Below are 6,934 nucleotides of genomic sequence, written 5' to 3'. Positions count from 1 at the left end.
TTTGGCGCTTCTCTTGAGAAAAAAAGCTTTTGGGAGTTACGCCAAATCCTTTCCCCCTAACTCGACCAGATACTCAGGGACATTAAACACTTTACCAAGAATGTCCCTGCAAGTATCCTTGTTGCCCTCCGGATTTTCAGAACTTTGTTCAATAATCTCCTAAAATACATGTAACATTAAAAAGATAAGTTCAATAGCATTTTTAAAATACAATATTAAAAAATATGAAAGTGATAATATACTTACACAAAGTTCTACAACTTTTTTGTCATTTTCATTATCAACCACTCCGTCTTTGTTAACACGCGCTTCTTTCCATAAGATATGACGACCCAAGGGTTGATCGGCTTGGGTGTCTTTTCTCTATTCATTAAAATCATAAACAAAATAATACAAATTAGTTACACACTATAGTTTATAATACAAATTACTTCATTATATAAAAGTGATGTTTAATTACTTACAATTTGTTGTTCAAGGCGTGCATATCCCATACGTGATTTCTTGTATGGGTGTTTTGGGTTGCTTGCCCGTTCGCGATTTGCCGTACTAATATTCTATATAAAAAAAAAATAGCAATTGTGTAAAAATTTAAAATACGCTACGAATATGAATAATAAAACACAAATGCTAATAAATTAATAACTTACGACAAACGCCGGGTCAGAACGTTTGGAAACAAATGCACTCCATTCATCCTTTGATATATAATGTTGATATATCTTTGGAGGTTCAGCATTTGTGTTTCCTTCTCTATCTTTTAGATAGAAATTTGAGAGATGGGATCTAAATCCACGATGGATTTTCCCAGCAACTCTCAAAACATATGACTTTCGTTCCTCATCAAGAACAAAAGTGGTCTGCAATGAAAACAATTATAAGTAATGTATTTTACAGAAAAAAAAATTATAAATGACAAAAGAGTAGATCAAAATATTTACTTGAATGTCATTCCAGATGATATCTTTGGCATCCTTCAACGCCTTATCGTAAGTACATGCCCTAAACCCCAAAAAAAGATAAAAAACACGCAGCAAACAGAGTATAGTATACCTCAAATTTAATGCCATTACTCCTTGCTTTAATGACTTTTTGCATGATAGTTGCACCACGTTTGACTTCTTTTTCATAAGTCTTAGAGGTGCCAACTTCTTCATTTTGACATTCTATATCTTTGTTTTTATCTATTTAACTACAACAAGTTCAACATGCAGTTTAGTATAACATCAACAAGCTCAACATGCATCATGCATTATTATAAACAAGCTCAACATGTATCAGTATATCTTAAACAAGCTCAACATGCATTTTAATGATTACAAAAAATTAATAACATCAATACCTGAATAATGGTTCGAAGAAAGATGAAATGTGAAGAAAAGAGGGAACGCAGAAAGTTCACAGAAATATGGTTCACAGAAATACGGTATTGAAGAAATACGTAATGAGAGTTACGTATTTCAATGAAAATATATTGTGTGAAATAGGAGAGATGATCTTGGATGGATATAAGGTTCGGAATGAAGGAGATGATCGTGGAAATAAGGTTCGTAATGGACGGGATGATAGAGTTTGCAAAAGAAGAGAAGAACGATGAAGCTTGAGACGATAGTTTAGTTCACTTCATTGCATTCTACCTAACTACTTATATACTACTACTCTCAACCATTCCATTTAATGTGAAGTTTTAATCTTTATAAGAGTATTTTACAAGCAATGGTGCAGAAACAAATAAGCACCAAAAAGCCACCATCGTTTGAGTATTTGACCACCAGCATAGTATAAATTTCGATAATTTTAACGAAAAAGTGTTAAAATATGCAATATCTACGATACATAATCTAACATAAGGTGTTAAAATATGTAATAACTTCAATACATAATCTGAAAAGTTTCAAGCTAACCCTGAAGCTGAAAGTATAGACGGATGATTTGGTATATATGGAATCAACACTTTTAATTTTTACAATCACGTGTATATCAGCATTGTTTCCTACAGAAAATATATACAATCAGTTCTTAAAAGGATAAATACCCCAAGAAAGAAGAAACGTGCATCTTTAGTCTCAAATTTTAAAATTTAGATTTTTTTAGTTTTAAAGTTAAAGTTATAATTTTGACCTTTTAATTTTAGATCATTTTACAAATAATTATTTTCTTTGATTTTGATTCAATTAATACTGAACTTTTTATTTTTAATGATTCGATTAATTTTAGAAGCTTGCATAATCTACAACTTTGTGTAATACCTAAAGCAGTGCTAACAATCTTAGGTTCTGTTTGTTAAGATTAAGAAATGAGCTTATAACTTAATTCAAGTAGTTTATAGTTTATAATATTTTATTCGAATTTTACCCTTATTTAAATTATTTTTACCCTATGTAATTTATTTATTATAATTTAAACTAAATAAATAAAAAAATTATAAATAATTTTAAAATATATTTGATTAATAATTATTTTATTATAATTTTAAATTATTCATAAATAAATTAAATTTTAAAATGGATAATATTTTAAAGTAAATAATTTATTTATTTATTCCAAGTATCGTCTTGCCATCATCAAGATCTTTTATCTCAAATTCACCATAGTTAGGAAGTTGATATAATAATGTAACCAATGAGAAACTTGTTCAAGCGAATTTTGCAGCAAATAACATAGTGTAGACAATATAAGTCTGCACATACAAAATACTAAGAGAAACAACCACTGATATGGTAATGCGTTTTGAATATGCCACGGACAACAACTAACATGGTGCAGACAATGTAAGTCAGCAATTTGAATATACCAAAGACAACAAATAACATGGTGCATACAATGTGAGTCAGTAACTGACGGACTTGTATTTCTTCTATTTAAACACAAAGTAGATAAACATTTTGATCCTACTAAAAGTTCTATATCAACATGAGTGGTGGTGGAGAAGGAGTTGATTTGCAATTTACTTCCAACATGGATTGTTGCTCTTGTTTGCACCTTCATTGTTACCGTTTCATTTGCCATTGATCGTGCTCTTCATTATATTGGCAAGTTTCTGAAGAAGAAAGATAAAAAAAACTACTCTTTCAAGCCTTGCAAAAAGTCAAAGAAGGTTTTACTTTTTTCTTTCTTCTTACTATAATTTATTTTTTGTCTTAATCTCTCAAAATGTAAGACAATTTATGATTTTAAAAATTTTGTTTGTGTTTAATAATTTTAATAATTTTGTTGGATTTTATTTCTCTGTTTTTAAATTAACAGATAATAGAATCACAAATATATGTGTTCATGAGAATTGGACTCGATATGATGGTTCCTTGTAGGCATCTTTTAGGCGATGGCCATCCATTCGCATAAGAAGCACTTGAATATATGCTACTAAGGTATTGAAGTCATATTTGAAAAGGAAAATTTGTATTTTGACCATTTTAATCTTAAGTTTTATTACAATTTTTGAAATTGTGGAAAATTAAATACAAGATTCTTAAAATAAGGAAAATTTGAAATTTCATAATTGTATTTGTCATGTGGTTGCGATTGTTAACTTTTGAATCTTCACATTGAACACATATATATATCATGGTAATTCTCTTGATGCTATTTAGACAATTTTGTTTTGATGATTTAATGATGTTATCCATTTTAATCATATCTATTATCTATTATATATATTAAAATAGACTCCTACATCATTTGTGCCACCTCGTTCAAATATTGCTGCATAAAAAAATAAATAATAATTTGATGTGACACATCTAACAAACACTATTCCTCTTTCTTATTATCATACTTGCAATTTGTTTTTAGCATAAATTTTATTATATTTTTTTCATATAATATTTTGTAGAACTATTCACATGCAATAAGTTACAAACTACAATCCAATAAATATCAATTATTAGTTATTCCATACTCATTGCTCATTTGATAACTGTTCTTCTCTTCCTATAATTTTAACTCTCAATTAGTATCTATTATATATATATATATATATATATATATATATATATATATATATATATATATTAAAATAGACTCCTACATCAATTGTGCCACCTCGTTCAAATATTGCCACATCAAAAAAAATCTGATGTGACACATGTAACAAGTATTTTTTTTTCTTTTTTATTATCATACTTGCAATTTGTTTTAGCAAAAAAATTATTACATTTTTTTCATATAATATTTTGTAGAACTATTCATTTGTCATAAGTTACAAATTACAAAACAATAAATATCAGTTATTCGAAACTCATTGCTCCTCCATTATTATTGATAACGGTTCTTCCTCTCCATCATTATTGATAACGATTTTTCTCTTTCTATGGTTTTAACTCCCATTTAATATATTTGGTCATTTTAAATGTTTCTCAAATGACTATAATTAGTGTAAGTTATTTTATATCTCGAAATAGGAAGATGACATATATGAACATATACATTCTTCCAAACTTTTTTTCTTTTAGATAAACAAAAAGTGTGAGAATTCTTACATTTTTTGTTTACATCAGTGTAAGTTATTTTATACTCGAAATAGAAAGACAATGACATATATGATCATTTATATGCTTTCAAACCTTTTTTCTTTTAGATAAACAATAAGTGTGAAATTTTTTACATTTTCTAGTTTACATCTTTGAGCTTTAATTCTATTTATATACTTTTGATAGAAAAATTTGTATGTCTTCTGAAATATTGATATTGTTATGTATGATTATATACTAAAATATATTTTTAGAGATTGTATAACCTCATGTCATCTTCTTGTTCCACTGAATTTTATTCTTCTTCTATTTCTCTATTTTTTTTATTTATGTCTTTCAACATATATATATATATATATATGTTGAGACAAACTCTATATTTAAAGTTTTGATGAAAATAAACAAAGGTTAATTAAGAAAATTAATTATGATTCTAAAATGTTATGTTAATTTAACATGTGTTTTTGAGTGGATTTAATTAAGAACTGAATCAAGCAAAACAAAAAAGACAGCAACAAGATCATTCTGCATCAAAATAGAGAATGATCTCCAGCTTCAAAAATTGTCCATCACAGCATATTGGTCAAACTTTTTCTATCTCTTTAACAAAGAGTCTGCCCTGGAAATTTATTCATATCTAATAAGTACATGGCAAGGAACAAGTAGGATTCATCCAAACTCAAAAAGGCTATTTGATCTCAAAAATAAAATGACTCCAAGACAGACAAAAGTCATGACAGTTTGCAAACTCCAAAAATCAAATGTCAAGAAAGTTCGATCAACCTTGACATATGACAAGACAATTGCAAAGGAAATCCAGAATGATTAAAACGGGAACTCCAGAATGATTATTGAAGCTCAAGAAAGTTCAAACTGACAAACCAAGAACGTTAATCATTCTCTGTTTTCTGCACAATAACAACAACACTGCATCTCCTCTGAAATAGCATGTAATTCATCTCCAAACTTCTCTAGCTACACTCAAGACTCAAGACAGAGAATGTACCATCCAAGATCAATGAAGAAACTTCAAGAGTACTTTCTAAAAGAGGACATAACTGCTTTAAATGTTAAACCAATAAAGTCAAAAAGTTATTTCAAAGAAGGATTATTTTTATTCTGAAATAATGTTTCAGTCAAAAAGCAGAGCCTCTCCAACAGCTCTTTAACCTATAAATAGAAGGCCAATATCCAGAATCAAGACAAGAAATTCAAGTGCTAAGAAATCCATAAATCAATCACATACATACTTGAAATTCTGCAAAACAGAGGCAATCATACATTCTGCTTTTTGCAAAACAGCTGCTGATTCATATTCATATATTAGTCTGTGCAATTATCATTAGATCATTTGTAAAGAATCAATTCTCAAACAAGAGTTGAGAAATCTAAGATTCTGTCAAAACAATCAAATTGTAAAAACTCAAACTATAAGAGTTTCTTTATAGTTTGTTTAAGATTACATTCTATCAAGGTTAGATAGGTGTTGTTATTGCTTTCTGGGTGGAAAGTAATAGAGATTGAATTAGATCAAGGTTGATCTAGACTAGGTGTTGTAAGATCAAGAAGGTACTTTGTTTTTAAACACATAGTGGAAAATCTCACAGTGTGAGGACTGGACGTAACCCGCGTTCGGTGAACCAGGATAAAATCCTTGAGTGGTATTCTATATCCTATCTCTTTATTTATCATACTGAATTGACTAATCAAGATAAAACATAAACTGATTTTCTGTTTTAAGCTAATCAAGGAACGTTCTTTGTTTTACATCAAAAACCGAGAACGTTCTCCGTTTTCTGTTTTCATAACCAAGATCAATCTTGAGTATTTTTCTTAAGTTTTAACAGGAATTTTTAAAAGGTGCATTTACAATTCAAACCCTCCTTTCTTGAAAATCGACATTGTTACTTCGATTGGCATCAGAGCTCGGTCTCTAGAAAGTTCAAAAACACCTGACAAGTGTTAGAGAAAAGATCTAGAAGAATGTCGAAAGAAAAATACATTGTTGAAGGGGGATCCTCATACAGACCACCATTCTTTGATGGATCAGACTAATACTTTTGGAAAAAAAAAGTGCAGCTGTTCTTAAAGTCTCAAGACACAGGAATGTGGCGCATCATTACAGATGGAGATTTCACACCAAGGGTTAATCAAAATGATTCAAACTCTGCCCTGAAAAGAGAAGCAAACTGGACAGCAGATGATAAAGCTATGGTACTTTTAAATCCTAAAGCCTAATTATTTTTATCATGTGCTTTAAGCAGAGAAGAAAGTGAAAGGGTAGATGAATGCACAACTGCAAAATAAGTTTGGGATACATTACAAACTCATCATGAAGGAACAAGCCATGTCAAAGAAACAAGAATAGACATTGGTGTAAGGAAATTCGAACTGTTCGAAATGCAAGAAGGAGAAACTATTGATGAAATGTACTCAAGATTCACCACAATAGTAAATGAAATGCG

General features: G+C 29.2%; 1 long non-coding RNA gene across 1 annotated transcript; it reads right to left on the bottom strand.

Annotated features, from left to right (window-relative positions):
* Window positions 1–475: 475 nt before the first annotated feature.
* On the bottom strand, window positions 476–989 carry LOC140920878 (uncharacterized). Its single transcript, XR_012163472.1, has 3 exons — window positions 942–989; window positions 651–860; window positions 476–557 (listed from the first exon to the last, which is right to left on the bottom strand). It is a non-coding gene; the product is annotated as an uncharacterized lncRNA (long non-coding RNA).
* Window positions 990–6,934: the final 5,945 nt, after the last annotated feature.

Source organism: Cicer arietinum, chromosome 6 (genome assembly GCF_000331145.2).
Source record: "Cicer arietinum cultivar CDC Frontier isolate Library 1 chromosome 6, Cicar.CDCFrontier_v2.0, whole genome shotgun sequence".
Taxonomy (NCBI): Eukaryota; Viridiplantae; Streptophyta; class Magnoliopsida; order Fabales; family Fabaceae; genus Cicer; species Cicer arietinum.
This window is presented reverse-complemented; position numbering and strand designations above follow the sequence as displayed.